Source organism: Sinocyclocheilus grahami, unplaced genomic scaffold (assembly GCF_001515645.1).
Source record: "Sinocyclocheilus grahami isolate Dianchi unplaced genomic scaffold, SAMN03320097.WGS_v1.1 scaffold1340.1, whole genome shotgun sequence".
Classification (NCBI taxonomy): domain Eukaryota; kingdom Metazoa; phylum Chordata; class Actinopteri; order Cypriniformes; family Cyprinidae; genus Sinocyclocheilus; species Sinocyclocheilus grahami.
This window is the reverse complement of record NW_015506519.1, coordinates 21279-39959: the sequence shown is the minus strand read 5'-3', so window position 1 is coordinate 39959 and position 18681 is coordinate 21279. Positions and strand designations below refer to the sequence as shown.

At 40.2% G+C, this 18681-nt stretch overlaps 1 pseudogene; it reads left to right on the top strand.

The window, feature by feature from the left end:
• Positions 1-7642, top strand: part of LOC107569376 (minor histocompatibility antigen H13-like) — a 40083-nt pseudogene extending 32441 nt beyond the window's left edge.
• The last annotated feature ends 11039 nt before the right edge of the window (positions 7643-18681 follow it).

Genomic DNA, 18681 nt, shown 5'->3' with positions numbered 1-18681 from the left:
AGTATCACTTACACTTCTCACACAAATAACTTTTTAATTTCTTCCGGAAAGAAGTGGCACTGGACAAAGATAACATTTCTAGTATGCATGTGTGTTGACTGCCTGTGTTCGCGCACACTGTCAAATGCTGGAGTACTTTTAAAGGCTAGGTGTTTGACTGGAAGCATACACTAAGTGTTCGCATTGGTACACAAGAGTTTGACTTTAATTTGAAAACTCTTTCATTGACATAAAGCTGCTCAAAGTAAAGCCTGCAATACACTACACTAGGGCTGGGCGATTTTCCCGATTTTATCGATTCATTCAAATTTGTTTTGCCACGATTTTATTTTTTAGAAATCGAGGAATCGTAATTTTGAATAGAAATCTTGCCAAATATTAAAATAAGACACTTTGACAATATCCCGGTGATAACAGTAAAGAGAAAAGAACGAACCAACCGCATGTAGGCGCACGTGATTAACCGCTCATGTGTGACGCGCTCTGTGAAGGACCATAAATTTAGCGCTAGGCATCATTCACACTGCGCTTTTGTGTTGACAAAGATGCGACACGGGCAGTGGAACAGGTAAAACATGCTAGAAGATGGGAGTGAACTTCTTTTAACTTGAGCGCAGTGTTTATAGAAAGCCGTTTCATGCATGAGACGCTGCAAGAGACGAGAGCGCAACAGTCAAACACATCCATGTCTACACAGAAAAAAACAATGGAAAAGCAGCGCGATCGAATAAAAAAACCTATAAAGAACTACTACTGTGTGTCTGATATTTCATGTTTGCATCATGGTGACAGGCTGAAAGCTGCTGTTGCTTTTAAAGAACATTTATAGTTGATAATAGTCTACTGGTGTTATACCTTCAGTCATTTTGAATTTGAATTACCTTGACTTTTGAGATTTTCTAAAATTTTCCTCGTATTATTTCTGAACACTTAATATGTATAAGACAAGTTTGTACAATATGTAGTTGTAGTTTTTGCATATTTTTAACAATATTTTTAAGATATTTAACAAGTGATCTGTTTGCCATTTACATCATGTTGACAGCTTCATGTGTGCTGCACTTGGAATAGAATTTTCTTTAACTAGAGGGTTAATTAAAAAAAAGTTACTTGAATCATGTTGTAGTTACATTTTCAAGTTGACTAGTTAAAAATCTTTTAAAAAATCGAGAATCAATCAAACATTCTGGAAAAATCGAGATTTTAATTTTTTGCAAAATTGCCCAGCCCTACACTATACTATTTTTGCCCCGATTTACAGTCTGGAGAAGTTGACGCTAGTTGCCGAAATTCAGAGCCAGTCTGCAGATTTGCGTTGACTGATTTCATAAATCGTGTGGTGTGTGATGGTCACAGACTCCGATTTATTTAGCTTCAGACTATGATTCCATCCAGTCGGAGGATTCAAACATGATATTTTTAGACTGATTTTAGAACACATTGTTTTCATTTGTCATGCGCCTCCTAGCAACAAGTTTGTGCGTGAGTTTGTTGTGATCAGTCGTTTAGTGTATGATGGTCAGTTTTTTTCTCTGTGACTAATTACAAAGTATGATGCCCAGAATTTCAAAATCTGTTCAGATTTTAAAAGTTGTGTAGTGTATTCCTGCCTTAAAGTTTTAGTCTTAACATCATTCTTAGACTTTTGACACACTTAAGACTGTGACACACTCTCCTACGTGGAAAAAGTGTTTCAGACTTGCATAGTAGTCGAGTTTGGATAAATATGATTCAAAGTTGAACAAACAATTGAAATCCAAATATATTTATTGAATTTGTGTGAATTTATTTAAAATGATTATTGTGAATATAGTGTATAACAGCATTGGTTAAAATGATCATGATCATAAAACTTTTAAAAATGAATGATGAAGATAATAAAAAATGAATTTCATTATTATGACTTGGATCTGTGCTCTGCCCAGAGAGCCTTTCAGTGAAATCACTTTACAGTAGTCAAGTAAGGGATAATGTATATCCAGCCTAGGGCTGGGCGATATAGCTGAAAAATGTATCAACGATATCTTTCATATTGTTCGGTATCGATAATTATTGAAAATTTTTTTATAACCTTTTTTTAAAACAGAGCAATAGAATTTTTTTTTTAATTCAACCACTGTATTTTTAAATGAATCCAATTTATTGAGACAAGCAACACATTTTTTTTGTTTTAACAGTCAAACACAATAAAAATTAAACCATATCTAATTTCTAACGTTTTATATGTAGATTAAATAGGTTTTAAGGAAACTTTTGGCTTGTCTCCCGAGGCCACAGGAGGGCGCAATGAGCAAAATAATGCAGCACATAATGTCAACGCATGGAGATAGTGGTGTGAAAACGTTTTTGCCCCCTTCCTGTTTTTTTTAATTGTTTGCATATTTGTCACACTTAAAAGATTCAGATCATCAAACAAATTTTAATATTACACAAAGATAGCCTGAGTAAATACAAACTGCAGTTTTTAAATTATGATTTCTTTACTAAGGGAAAAAAAGCTGTCCAAACCTGCCTGGCCCTACGTGAAAAAGTAATTGCCCCCTAAATCTAATAACTGGTTGTGCCACACTTTGCAGCAACAACTGCAATCAAGCGTTTGCCCCAGTCTCTTTCTTATTGTTGAATCATGAACACTGACCTTAATTGAGGCAAGTGAGGCCTGCAGTTCTTTAGATGATGTTCTGAGTTCTTTTATGACCTCCTGGATGAGTCGTCGTTGCGCTCTTGTAGTAATTTTGGTTGGCTGGCCACTCCTGGGAAGTTTCACCACTGTTCCAAGCTTTCTCCATTTGTGGATAATGGCTCTAACCGTGGTTCCCTGGAGTCCCAACGCCTTAGAAATGGCTTCATAACCCTTTCCAGACTGATACATGTCAATTATTTTGTTTCTCATCTGTTCTTGAATTTCTTTAGATCGCGGCATGATGTGTTGCTCTTTAAGCATGCTTCACTTTGTCAGACAGGTTCTATTTAAATGATTTCTTGATTCAACAGGTCTGGCAGTAATCAGGCCTGCGTGTGGCTAGTGAAATTTAACTCCGCTTTCTAAAATGATGTGGTTAATCAGTTCTTTCATGATTTAAGAGGAGGGGCAAATAATTTTCCACGTAAAGCCAGGTAGGTTTGGACAGCTTTTTTCCCTTAATAAATGAAATTATCATTTAAAAACTGCATTTTGTATTTACTTGCATTATCTTTGCGTAATATTAAAATTGGTTTGATGATCTGAATCTCTTAAGTGTGATAAATATGCAAAAAAGTAAAAAAAACAGGAAGGGGGCAAAAACATTTTCACGGCACTGTAACTGTCTATTAAAAAAAACGTGCATTAAGTCTAAATTAACTCCTATAAATCAAATATAATTTAGTAAATTGCATAAACAATTATGAACAAAACAGTATCATGTATTTATGCATTGCTTAATACAAAGAACCGAAGCGCCCATCACGCAGATTGCATTTAAAAACATAAGAGACGCAGTGAAAAGGAATAAACTTCCACAAATTCGCGACGTGTTTTCTAAAAGTTTAAACTGTTTTAACTTTGCATGGCTACATCTCTTGTGTGAGACACAAGTGCAGCAGTCATATTTGTCCGTCTAAAAAATGCGCCGAATATGCATTCTGTGTGAATGACTTGGTTTCGGTTTTAACCCATTCAAGATCTTCTCCGCATTGAGCTTCTATATTTCTCTAATATTTTGAAAGCTTAACGCAGCAGCGCTGCGTCTCGTGGGCTAGACTAACAAAACATTAAACTATAATGTCACTTACATCATTATCACCGCATCTTGTGTGCCACTGATGACACTCCCTGATGCACACCTAACATTCAAATGCTGTTTATTTTAAATTCGACTAATATGAGTTTTTTTTATTCACAATCTCCTCATCACAGGCACAGCACTCATTTCAGCATGTGTTTGTGTGTGCTGTCTGCGTCACTCAGAGCACGTGCCTATATCGTGCGCTATATCGAAAAAAAATTTATATTGTTATCGAAGGTGTACCGTCGATAAATTTTCGATACCGTTTTATCGCCAAGGCCTAAGCCGCTTGTTATCGCTGCATAAACTCCGACTGGGAGATCAGGGTGAACAACTGGAAGCTTAGTCTCTCTGAATTTATACTTTGTATAAAATACAGAAATTCATAGTTTGAACAAAAACAACTTTCTAACAAGTTCTATGTGCTTATAATAATTCTACAAATTCTAACATTTTAGTACTCAAATTCTCTGTTTATTATAACATGAAAATGCATTTATATATTGCACATTTATTGCACACGATTCCTAGAGTAGGACATTTACATTTAGACTTTGTGGTTTTCAATATTAATAAATACAGAACAACATTCAGCAAGAATATTAATAAATACAGGGAATTAAAATAGATCTCATTTCTTTCATCAAATAATTTAACAAACTAACGTGTTACTAAAATAGCTAAATAAAATAGCTTCACTCGTACTGTGTCTGCTAGACGCATATGGGAAAAAAGCCTTTTTCTCCTGAACTGAAGCCTGTTTCATTCACGCAGTGAAACTGCACGGCCATTGGTTTGTGCAGGGCTTTAAAAACGAACCAATGGCGCGGCAGCAAAGCTGCACGAGCCTATGGCGACAAAGCCCGCCAGAATGGGCGGGGCATCTGGCTATATAAGCGGGTGCTCGCCACAGGATTCTCAGATTTCTTCTCCTTCAGCGACGACTCTACGTCTCAAGCTGATCCGAAGCCGCTCGCTGTTGACACGCTTTTGCAGCTGTAATCGGGACCTCTCAGCTCGGCTGACCTACTTCTCCAGCGACTCAGCAGTTCCGGTCCGGTTCCCCTGCCGCCATTCGGCGACTTCAAAGAGCTTCTAAAAGAGCAGCGGCGTTGTTGCAAATGCCACGCCGTTATTGCGGCTCGTGCGGGTCTCCCCTGCATGCTGATGACGGCCACACGGAGTGCGTTTCCTGCTTGGGGAAACCCCATGCGGAATCTGCGCTCACGGGAGTTAATTGCTCTCATTGCGAGAGTTTTAGTCTCGCCTCTCTCCGCTCACGGATCGCTTTCTTTTCAGAAGAGCGACTTCGCCCCCCGCGCCCTCCCGTTTTCTTCCTCCAAGGGACCTGTGAGGAAAAAACAGAGGGGCAAAGGAGTCGAGCGATCGGCCACGAGCGAGCTCACGCCGGCCTAGATCCCGTGTGCCTCGATCTCGCTGCAGAGAGAGTTTTCACCCGTCCTTTTCTCCCGGTCTGATCAGGGTCCCTCTGCTGATGTGGGCGACCTGATCTCATTCGAGGGAACTGGAGACGAGCTGCTCGATGACAGCATGTCACTGGCAACATCGGATGCAGAGGAGCTGTTGGGCTCGGAGAACGACCCCACCCCCTCGCTATCATCCGCGCCCAGCGCCACCAAAGATGGAACGCATACCGAGCTTCTCCGTATCCTCTCCAAGGCGGTCGAAGAGCTGGGTTTAGAGTGGTCCCCTCCAGAGGAGCCCTATCGCAGCAGTCTGGATGAATGGTTCCTGCCGGGGTGCCGATAGGCCCCTCGTCAGCATACCTCTCCGTTCTTCCCGGAGGTCCACGACGAGCTCACCAGATCCTGGCACGCCCCATACTCCGCCCGCCTCCGTACTACCTCTTCATCCGCCCTCACCTCCATCGACAGCGCTGAAGAAAAGGGGTACGAAAACATGGGATTTCCAAATCCAGATCATTCTGATCCAGATTAAACCTTTTGAACATCTGGCCCTCGGAGTATTCCTAGAAACCTAAGTTTTGTTTTTTGTTTTTTTCATCCATAATAGTTCATATAAGAAAGTAAAAGACCCCTGATTGGGGAAAAACTGGTTCATGCATCATCCTCAGATTCTTACATTTGAATAAATTCACATTGAATACAAATACAATATAGCAGGGTTCCTCAATAGGCGGCCCGTGAGAGAAAAAAGTTTGGCCCGTGCTAATTTCAAATAATGTGGCATGAAAATTCAAACGCAGCATCAGAAAGCTACATTGGCTTACATTAGTGTAACATTAGTAGTGTAGTGTAGCGCGAGCGGCGCGACGCAATAAAATACAAGAACTGGTTATAATCAGTGATGCTGTCTTGGATGCGACGCGACACGTCAAATCCCCGACAGTAAACTGCTGACTCGTTCTATTTATAATGTACTGACACAACGTTCAAATGATTTGCAATGCTTTGTCGCGTCCAGTGTAGATACCATGTGACAGCAAAAACATGGAGAGTGTGTAGTAAAGAAAAGTGGACACGGAAAATAGATGATTCAAATGTGAATGGACTTAACAGTTTTGAGTAAATGAGTGAGGGAGTGGCATCTTTATGGAATACACGTGTTGGTTCACAGTTTTAACGTATAAGTTTGCTTTAATTTATTTTCAAGATCTGAGGTAAAATATCTATTGTTGCTTTCATTATGGCTATAAAGATAACGCAAAATATTCAAACTCACATTAGACGCTTTTAACACTGATAATCTCAGGTAATGATTATGTGCTTTATTCAATGTCATATTTTGTATGTTGTTCCTGCTGCGACATCGCAGAAAATAAAAACCGTTCCTAAAATAGAATCCCATGTCACTTATCGTCACGGGTCACTGGTTGGTTAGGACACAAACTACATAGAAAAGATACTTTTTAGCGCATCGTGTCTGGTTGGGACACACAATGTTACAGTTTGATCCCCCAAAAAAATCTAAGCATAAAAATATTAATACTGACAAATCTAATAATTGAATCTGCAGTTAGGGACAGTGGAGACAAGAGATCGCGTCTGGGAATGAGCGGGAACAGCTGATTTGCATGCAGACATGGAGATCCAGATTTTTTTGTTTGTTCATTTGTTTTTAATATTCAACAGGCAAAGTTCTTCTGTATCTAAATGCAAAAAAATTTCATAATTGTTTGAATAAAATCAAAAGGGTTCTTTCTCCTTATTGAACATGTTTGGCATAAAGGGTTCTTTGGATTTGAATAAAGAACCCGATATAGAACCCCAACAAACCTTTTTTTCTCTAATAGTGTAGGGCTGTTTTGAATAATTTTTCCGGTCCAAATAGAGCACAGAAAATATTGTTCAAAACTCAACTAATATTAACTCCATATTAAAATCTTATTTATTGGAATATCAATGTCATTTTTTCAACCATGCTGATATTCTAGAAAAACAAATATAAAATTCAACATTTTCCCAAAATTTTTCTTTGTGTGCTAATGCCATTGGTTCTTTTCATTTGTGATGCTGTCTCAGAAGGTAGCAGCCTATGTCGGCGGTGGACAGCAAGGCAGCTCACTAGGTTTTGGAACATGTTTTCTCCACTTCTTATTTCTTATAGGAGTGAGCTGCTTCCATCTTACAGACCTTTTCTTCTCTGTGCTTTGTTGTTCATGTTACCTTCTCCTCCCTTTTTCTTTTTCTTTCTTCACTCTATCATCTCCCTTCCTGTGTTTTGTCCTCTGGCATACAGCTATGAGTCGTCAGACGAGGTTTTGCCCCACACGCCGCAGCTCACTCATTTCCCCACTGTGTTTGGCTCTCCCGCTAGTCTGGCTAACTCCATGCATGTCGAGCCCCCGCCGTCGCCGGTACACACCCTCCGACATGTAACGACTGAATTCTTTTCCATTACTGTGCAGGTATCGCCCTTGATAATTCAACTGAACTTTCCTGATCTTTTCCTCTCAACATCCTCACACAATTCAGGGTCATTTAAAGTACAGTACCTCCATGAGCTTCATTTTGTTATGCTCCTCTCTTATTGCGTCATGAGATTATGCACTGCCTTGAGTGGTTTCTCACCTGTATAAAATGACAGCAATGTAAGACCACATTCCATCCATTTACCTCTAGTTCGGTCTTCAGTGAGCACTGAACTTAGCCATCAAGAAGTTGTAAAAGTTGCCATGACAGTTTGTTTCCTGTCCTGCCTCATGGGTTTCCTTGTCATCAGTGTACACCTATCACTCATGTCCACTACAGCAGACATTCATTTATCAAAAAGGCACAAATCACATGAAATATAGGGACAGAGCAGCCCAGCACCTTTCTCTATTTTTATCCATATTTATTCAAATTGATTGCCTTCCCAATCACGCTTAACTTAATTCTTGTGTCTCCTGCAGATACGAAGAGTCTTCACCAGAAGAGGTGTCATCGAAAGAGGAAATAACAGAATCTGATAAAGACAAATAAAAATGCTAATTGATCTCTCATGTCCTACATTTGTTTGTCCTAGTGATGTGGTCATGTTCAGAGTCTGCTCATGGCAGTCACATGTTCTGTACTTTTGAACTTTATTTTAATGATGTACAACAGCTTTCTCAGTGCCTGTGTATTCTCCTTGTTCCTTTTGTTCATTTCATTGCCTTCAACATTCATATTTAAACATTTGATTGGCTATTTGCTTTCAGAGGTTTTTTTATTTTATTTTATTGTTATACAGTATTTGAACAGGGTAGAAGTTAGGCTCTCTGAATGTCAGATTGCTATAAAAATGTATTAATAATCTAATGTCACAATTACCTATTCCTGTGTAGCTGGTTTCTGTTATTAGTTTTACACTAGGATCTCATAAAAGATTCAATTTGTGAAACACAAGCAATTGTCCATATCTTATTACATGAAAGGGCAAAAAAATTCTGGATTAAGTATTTTTACTTTATGTAAGTGTAAACAAAAGTGGGACCAAATATCTCCCTAGCAAGTGATGGTAGTGTTTACATGTTTTCTGGATGTAGTTGAATGGTTCTGGGTTTAGTTTTCTGCATTTGCCATATTTGTTTGTACACCTCATGCTTCGCTTGGTAACCATCATTTTACAGTCGTCTCGTGTAATCTTTCTTTCCTCAATGTATAAAAGTGTAAAAGTTTAAGCTTATGTAAGGAGCATTTCTTCCTCAGTTTAACTTTTTATTTGCATTAAACTGTGGTGTTTACCACTGTAGAAAAGCATATTACCAGTGTGTACTTGACTATATTTTTCACACTGTAAAATGAGTAATGATCATAACTGCACATTTATGCTATGTGTATTATGTATTATATTTTTTATAGGCCTATGCAAATGTGAAATTTTGACCACCGTTTTAAATTCATTGTTAACCATAATTATATTTTAGCATTACAAATACTACTGTGACTAAAGAGCATACTCCTACTGGGAGATTAACCATTACAGAAACAAATTATGTTGGTAATCACCAATACTGTTCGTTTAGGGCAGCTGTGGCACAAACCTTACATTGGGTGGTGGTGGTGGTCTAATAAATTTTAGCACTGTATATATATATGACAGTATATAAACACAACATACATATTTTGTCCATTTTGTTTATGTACAAATGCAAAGAATATGTTATTAAAATGAGAATAAGAGGTATGGTGTGCCAGGGGGGAAAATGGTGTTGTGAATCACACACATTGGGGGCAGTTAACCGAAGTAGATGGCCTGAGGAAAGAAACTCATTTTGTGCCTGGCTGTTTTTAGTGCTGTGTAGTGCCAACCAGATGGCAACAGTTCAAAGAGGAGGTGGTCTGGATGTGTGGGGTCCAGAGTGATTTTACCAGGCCTTTTAAATCACTCTGGATATGTACAGCTCTTTCAAAGTGGGAAGGGATGCACCGATGATTCTCTCAGCAGTCTGGACTATCCTCTGTTGTCTTCTGAGGTCTGATTGGATTGCTGAGAGGATTAATTGGTGCCCCACTGCCCAACCTCCAGGGTCTTTACACTTCCAGAGTGAGGAAAGGGGCTGGTAAAATCACTCTGGACCCCACACCCAGCACACTCCCTCTTTGCCCTCTGGTCAGCGCAGCAGAGCGCCAAAACAACCAGACACAAGAACGGGGGGTATTCCAAAAAGCAGGTTATGTGACATATCCAGGTATGTTTGAGGATAAGCGAGCAGATAACCTCAGGTTTCGGTTCCAAAATCGGAGGTTACTTTCAGGGTAAGTAACCATAGTAACTTGCTCTCTAAAGATAACCTGCTCCGGAGCAGCTTCTGTTCCAGGGTTAGTTCACTTCAGCGCACGTGTGATCTACTGACGAGCCTTCAGTGGGCGTGACAGATAGCGCAAAACATTATATAATATTACAATATGTAATATAGCCTACTATATATATATATATATATTTGTATGATATGATAATGATGAAGCGCTAATATAAGTAATAAGGTAATATATTATTCTAATATGGTTATATTTATTTTATTGGCATATTTAACAGTTATCTCTATAAATTATAAAACATTATGACAAGGTAATGTTTATTATATATATTTATTACATTTTATATTATCATCTCACACATGGATCGGCATTTTCTATAATGTCTAAATCAAAATACATATCTGATATGACTTAATATATAATTAGCATCAAACAAACAATATAATTCATATTCAAGGATTAAAGATTAAACGGGAAAAAACAATAAAAATTATTGCACAACCAACGATTAGGTGGTGATAAGCACTAAGCATATAAACGACCATTGAACAAAAGAAGAAAGAAAGAAACAGCATGGCGCCCTTTTTCTTAGCGTCTGTTTCCATAGTGACTCGTCGATTCGTTGCTCTGTTGAGAATGTCTTGAGTCTTAACCAGGAACATACTCCCGGACGCGTTTTTGGAACCACATACCTCGAGTAAGCAAAATTTGGGGATAATCCACCGAAAGTTCAGGGTTTAACTAATGGTAAGTAAACCGTGCTTTCTGGAATACACCCAAGTTTTTCCCGCAGGCCATATCCCACCTGAACAACACAACACACCTCAGGACTGTACATCTGTAAATAGCACATATGCACATTCACAATTCTGTCTACTGACATTTTTTTCTTTTTCTCTATATTTTATTACTGTATTGTATATAGTATGCTTTCTGGCCTTCTGCACTGTTTTGGAGTCGTTGTTGGGCAAAAGCAAATGGGGCTCTCAAATGTCGGTGTAGTTCAAGGTATTGGTGAGTGGTGTAGGCGGTGACAAGGTTGGGGTCTCCTGGCTGTCATTAGTTCAAAGGGAGGCACACCTGTTGACTCATGTGGAGTTGCTCTGATGGCCATGAGCACCAGGGGAAGTTTTACATCCCAGTCCTTTTGGTTAGCAGACACATATTTTCTTAGCATGTTGACCACAGTCTGATTTGTTCGTTCCACTTGGCCCAAAGAGATTGGATGGTGACTGATGTGCAGTTGTGATTGTACTTCCAGGAGTTTCCAAATCTGCTGCATGATCTCAGCTGTGAAATGGGTGCCTCTGTCTGCGTTGACTCTCAATGGTAGCCCAAACCTGAAGAAGATGTGATTCATCAGGAGGTATGCTGTAGTTTGGGTAGTATTGTTGGGGGCTGCGAGGCACTCTACTCACTTGGTGAACTGGCACACAACTGTGAGGAATGGTGTGTCTCTTGTTGACCTGTGTAAGGGTCTGACCCAGTCAATTTGGAGATCTGACCAAGGAAATGTGACTCCTCTCCGCTGCAGTGGGGCTCTGTGGTTTGGGTTCGCCTGTTGGAATTGGCTGCAAACAAGGCATCTTTTCACATACTCTGCCATGCATGCCGGGTCAGTATGCCACTTGTTCTGTGTGTCTCATAAGTGGCTCTTGTGCCGTGGTGTCCCACACGTGGTGCATACATCAGCATCACCCCCCTTTGAAGAATAGTCTGTATTGAGGAGTCAGAGGCTTGCATGTCAGCAATGTCATTCGTGGAGATTTGAGGAGCCAGCACAAGTGGCTGTGAGGTGGGTATTGTGGTGGGATGAGTTTGTTTGCTGCGGGTTATGGCTGCCACGTTAAGGGTGGGAGGGTTGGTGGAAACCATAACTCACCGTGTAGTGCACCTGCTTTGGCAAGGGTGTCTGTTTGATTGTTGAGGTCTTTGGCTGGACCAGGTTGCTTCGAGTGTCCTTTCACTTTCTTCCAGTAGACGATCATATCATGTTCACTTGTGATGTCGTCGCATTCCTGGAAACGGTGTTGGTGTTTAACTGGTTTGTTGTTTGCGGTCTTGAAACCAATTTGCTTCCAGCCTGGAAGAAGGCATGTGAAGCCAAGTCTGGTATAGCTGGAGTCTGTGCAGAGGAGCAGTTCTTTGATGTTATGGGTCGATGCTATTTGCAGGTTTTTTTGGAGTCGTTGTTGGGCAAAAGCAAATGGGGCTCTCAAATGTCGGTGTAGTTCAAGGTATTGGTGAGTGGTGTAGGCGGTGACAAGGTTGGGGTCTCCTGGCTGTCATTAGTTCAAAGGGAGGCACACCTGTTGACTCATGTGGAGTTGCTCTGATGGCCATGAGCACCAGGGGAAGTTTTACATCCCAGTCCTTTTGGTTAGCAGACACATATTTTCTTAGCATGTTGACCACAGTCTGATTTGTTCGTTCCACTTGGCCCAAAGAGATTGGATGGTGACTGATGTGCAGTTGTGATTGTACTTCCAGGAGTTTCCAAATCTGCTGCATGATCTCAGCTGTGAAATGGGTGCCTCTGTCTGCGTTGACTCTCAATGGTAGCCCAAACCTGAAGAAGATGTGATTCATCAGGAGGTATGCTGTAGTTTGGGTAGTATTGTTGGGGGCTGCGAGGCACTCTACTCACTTGGTGAACTGGCACACAACTGTGAGGAATGGTGTGTCTCTTGTTGACCTGTGTAAGGGTCTGACCCAGTCAATTTGGAGATCTGACCAAGGAAATGTGACTCCTCTCCGCTGCAGTGGGGCTCTGTGGTTTGGGTTCGCCTGTTGGAATTGGCTGCAAACAAGGCATCTTTTCACATACTCTGCCATGCATGCCGGGTCAGTATGCCACTTGTTCTGTGTGTCTCATAAGTGGCTCTTGTGCCGTGGTGTCCCACACGTGGTGCATACATCAGCATCACCCCCCTTTGAAGAATAGTCTGTATTGAGGAGTCAGAGGCTTGCATGTCAGCAATGTCATTCGTGGAGATTTGAGGAGCCAGCACAAGTGGCTGTGAGGTGGGTATTGTGGTGGGATGAGTTTGTTTGCTGCGGGTTATGGCTGCCACGTTAAGGGTGGGAGGGTTGGTGGAAACCATAACTCACCGTGTAGTGCACCTGCTTTGGCAAGGGTGTCTGTTTGATTGTTGAGGTCTTTGGCTGGACCAGGTTGCTTCGAGTGTCCTTTCACTTTCTTCCAGTAGACGATCATATCATGTTCACTTGTGATGTCGTCGCATTCCTGGAAACGGTGTTGGTGTTTAACTGGTTTGTTGTTTGCGGTCTTGAAACCAATTTGCTTCCAGCCTGGAAGAAGGCATGTGAAGCCAAGTCTGGTATAGCTGGAGTCTGTGCAGAGGAGCAGTTCTTTGATGTTATGGGTCGATGCTATTTGCAGGTTTATGAGAATAGCCGCAATCTCAGCATTTTGTGATGATTGTGGACCCAGCTTGAAGTGTTGTGGTGGGCAAGGTTGATAATTTAGCCAGAGATCACCTGCACCCGCCTTTAGGATGCCCTCGTGGTTGTAGGAACATCCATCGTCGTAGGTAGTGGGCATGCCTTGGCAGACATATTTGTCAAAATACCTGTGGCAGGTAGGTGGCAGTAGTTGGGGCCTTTCTGCTTCTACCATCTCAGTCGTTATGTCATCGGAGCAGCTTTGGCAGGCTGCCAGGCCGTTACCCGGCGCCGACTTTTGGTTTTGAGCATATCGTGCTTCCATGTTGCACCCCTGGAGGGCCATTAGCCATGTATGCGTGCGTTTGTGACCACACCATCACGGATGCGCTTACTGTTAAGAAATGTGACAGGCTGATGACAGGTCTCTATGATCACTTTCTGTGCTCCGATGTAGTTGGAGAATCTCTGGATGGCCCATAAAGTACAGAGCAGGGCTTTCTCACAGTCAGAGTATTTGCACTCTGGGGGAAGAGTCTTTGCTGGCATATGTGACCACCCTTTTGTCCTGGTCATGCCGTTGGTATAGACCAGCGCTAGGGCAGTGGCTGGAGAATCCAGCGTCCAAGCAAAACTCCTTCTGTGGATCCGGGTAAGCCAGGCATGGAGCTATGCACAGATGTCGTTTCAGCTCATTAATGGCATTTTGCTGATCGTCTGTCCAGACGAAGGGGTAGCCCTTTTTCAGAAGGGCAGTGAGAGGGCATGCAATGTCCAAATAGTTCTCAGTGAACTGCCGTGAATAGTTGCACACGCCTAGAAAAGTTAGGTACGCAGGATCTAACCCATTAAGGGCCTTATAGGCAAGTAATAATATTTTGTAACTGATACGGAACTTAATAGGTAGCCAGTGCAGAGACTGTAAAATTGGGGTAATATGATCATACTTTCTTGACCTGGTAAGGACTCTAGCCGCTGCATTGACTACCTGTAGCTTGTTTATTGAAGATGCAGGACAACCACCTAGCAGTGCATTACAATAGTCCAGTCTAGAGGTCATGAATGAATGAACTAGCTTTTCTGCATCAGAAACAGGTAACGTTTCGTAGCTTGGCAATGTTTCTAAGATGGAAGAATGCGGTTTTTGTAACATGGGAAATATGATTTTCAAAAGACAATTTGCTGTCTAATATAACACCCAGATTTTTGACTGTAGGTCTTTACTGGGGATCTGTATCTGGGGCTCATCTAGTTGTCTAGTTGTCCTGGTCTCTGCTGACTTTCAGGGCTGTAGAGGTCCTCTCTAGGTGCTGATCCACCATCTGGTCTGGATACGTACTGGATCCGGGTGACTGCGGTGACCATCTGATCTGGATACAATGTAAACACCTTAATCGATCTGATTGAGCTCGATCGGAATGAAATTTCGATCGGATTGAAGGGGGTGGTTTATTCCTTTTCTAATACAATTGAGAGTGCATGTAAACACTTGATCGGATTGAACCCCGAAACTGAAAGGACTGCGCATGTGCAATGGCGCAGAAATAGTGTAATGAAGTATGACGCGTGGAACTAGCAGTTCTTCCTTTTGAATAAAGTGTTGTATAAATGCGTGTCCTGTCATTACAACTGTGAAGTGGAGCAGGACAACCTCCCACCAGTCCTTGTTTTGGATTCTCATCCACAGGCAACCCATTTTGGGCACGGGGAGGGGCATTTTTACTGCGTGATAAATATGAGCAGCACGGGACAGTGGTTTAATGTATATTTATCCATAAATTAATAAATATTAATTCTGCTGTTAAAAACAAATAAAGAAGCCGTGTAGGAGAGTGGTTATGTGCATTAACAGTGAGAAACTCTATAGTTGTGCAGTGTGTGCGCATGTCAAAAAAAATGTATTCCAATTTGAAGCTTGTGACATAAATGCACACATCAACCCAATCACTTTATTTAGCGTTCATTAATCATTCATCAATCAGAATGAATTCAGTCCGATTGAACCAAAAATTGTGCATGTAAACGTAGCCACTGACTCTGAATTGTGAGCAGCACACAGAGACAATCAATTGTGAATATAAGGGATTTAATAAATTAAGCTATAGCTAACGTACAACTAAACGAAGCAAAACACATATATACAGAATGAAAGAAAGAGAAGAACAAAAGAATGGCAGTATTTCACATCAGTTAACCACAACCTAATGAGAATCATCAGAAAATCAAAAATCACCTTAAAAAGGGACTCAAACTTAAACATGCATCTAAATAGTTGTAAACGGTTACTTGCATTGGCTTTGTTGCTGAACAAGAATCCTGATGCGGTAGACACGGAGGTTCTTGATGAGTTCTTTAGGAGTGAGCCGGAGGTTTTCCTCTGGCTCTTCTGAAGATAGGAAAGTCTGCAGCGAATCGACAAAGTTACTTTAAGAAAACAAACCGTTTGACAAAAATCAAACTCAAGAGGAGAGTCTTGGAGAGTGTTCATCTCAAGAAGAAGGGTTTTGAGCCACGACTAGTCTGAGTTAGGGACTTTTGATAGTTCCTAGCCATACCCACCTTTTGGGTGGAATGGCCAATACCAGGCGTGCACAGTAAAATCCTGAGTGTTAAATTAACACTGCTCGGAGCATATATGGTCCCACTCTAAAAGAGTGTTAAAGTAACACTGAAGCAGTGTTAAAGTTAATGAGATAATTAAGTGATTAATTAAGTGCTGATTGAGCATTAGTGATGAACAGCTGCTGTTAACAAGCAGAATCACTGAAGAAAAGAGAAACACAAGAACTACAACTGACTTCAGCCACAGCCTTAGATTAAATCAACTGAAATAAAAGACATTAAATCTCTCAAGATTTCAGTAGAAGATAATTAAACAACTCCACAAACAGCATCACCAGCTTCACACATTATTAACAAGTTACACTTTATTTCTGGAGTATCTAAAACAGAAGTTCTTTATTGAGAATTAAGGTTTAGATTTTTTTTTTTTTCAACTTACCGTTTTGGTGAACAGAGTTTGCTTTAGTTGCCTCTTGACCCTTGACTTTTTTTCGTGATTCTCTCTTTGGTTGTTATAATTGTGTTTATAAAGCACATATGTGATGGCAAGGAACTTATGAGAAAATAAATTTATTGAGTCTTTGATTGCATTTTATCTAAATCTGTAGTTTTTATGACTTCTATATTATTGCAGTTCTACGATATGAGGTGACAATGTGAGAAAACTTTATAAACCACTTTTAAAAATATGATTCATAAAGAGGTTTCAATTCTGGCACTCATAGACATGAAGATTCAGCATGTGAATCTCAGAAATTGAGACACAATATTCTGATAATTTTTATATGATTTTTGAACGTCACAAAACAAGGCAGTAAAAAGTCACAACAAAAATAAAAGAAAATAGTAAGAATAAAAGAAAATACTAAGACAATGCAGCGGCATGTCGTAATGCATGCTGGGAGCCATGGATGAGTTATGATTGGTGCACCCAGAATGCAATGCAACATGAATCTGTCTGATGATCATCACCATTGTTGAGATTCATATGCTAATTCTTGATGTCTGCATGTCTAAACAGTACAGATGTTCTCAACTGGTGTGCAAAGTGTTTTTAAAGTTATTTATTGTTTCTTTGAAATGCCATCATGATCAATAACATAAACTAAATTACACATCACCACTGATGACATCAGTGAATCAGGCTATACATGACAACTACATCATTATCAAAAATGGTCAATGTTACCTGATCACATTTTCGCTTTATTTTTCTTGCTCTAACAAATATGTTTCATAAACATGGTTACAACAACCAAAGAAAAACTAACGTTAAAAAGTCAAGGATCAAGAGCCCAACTAAAACAAACACTTATTTCCACAATGGTGACTTCAAATTTTATTCTTTTCAATAAACATTAACATCTAAAACTCTGTTAATTCTTAATAAGACATTTTTAGATGCATGACAAAAAAGTCAAACTGGTTAGTAATGTGTGAAGCTGGTGATGCTGTTTGTGGAGTTGTTTATCTTCTACTGAAATCTTGAGAGATTTAATGTCTTCTTTTATTTCAGTTGATTTCATCTAAGGCCTGTTTCACATATATTCCGTCTGCAGTGCATGTGTGTTGCGTATGCGGTACGTCTGCATTGCGGTAGCAGGAAGTGGCTATTGTGCTTTCACACATGACACGTTTGTAGTGCGGTACTGACGCCCGTTAGAGCCGTGAAATAAATACAATATTGGGTACGTAGTTTCCCATTCTGTGTATTGTAAATGTATATGTTTTCAAATTTATTGAAAAAGCTATATTATCATTATTACTCTCTTTATTTTGCATGTAGTGCATGTTGTTGACAGGAGAAAGGCGGTCACTTTCTATATGTTGCTAGGGAGATTAAAGAGAAGGACAAGACGAGTGTGGGTTCATCCACTTAATCAGCGTAGAAGACAACTTGGAGCATATTACCACCTTGTGTCCGAACTTCGACTTGACGGTGACCGGCACCTGAAATATCTGCTGAGCAAATGGATCAAGTTCTTGCTCTGGTTGGAGCAGACATCACAAAGCAAACAACAACTTATCGATTGTCCATCGAACCCAAGCAGAGGCTTGCTGTTACACTGAGGTAAGGACAGAATATGATGCTTTTTATATATTTTTTTTATTAACTTTTTAATTATAATTCTAAACTTTAACATCTTCAACCAGTGTACATATAACAAACATGTATTTTTTCTATGTATATATATATATATACAAATATTTTTATGAAGTGTACTATCCAAACAGTTTAACTCAGTCATGCATATAAGGTAAAACTTTGTGTAAGTAGGATTAATAACAACACTGTAGACCTTGAAAAGAATATCAAAGCAATTACTTATTGGCATAAATAAAATTATGCAAACCTATTAAAAATTCCCATTAAACCTTAACAGTAAACACAAAAAATTGTGTAGTGTACAAGAAGTTTGTAGAACTAAGGTAAGTGATGATAAATAGGAGGGGAGTCATGTTCAGCTCCATGCTGATGGTAGGGTGTCAAATGGTGTGGGTGATGGGTCTGGACTTCATGGCTGGATGTGGTGGGGTGGATTGGCTGAAATCCTGTTGGTTGGGTATGTGAGAACACAGGGCTGGCTTGTGTGGCTTGATGTCGCTGATTGACCTCCTCTAACTCCAAATTTGCAAGGTAGATTAGGATATGGATGTGTGCCCTACTTTGGTTCCTCGGATGAAGCCTGCTTAGTTTAGGCACTAAACTGAGGGCAAAGTAGTACATCTTGGTACATGTG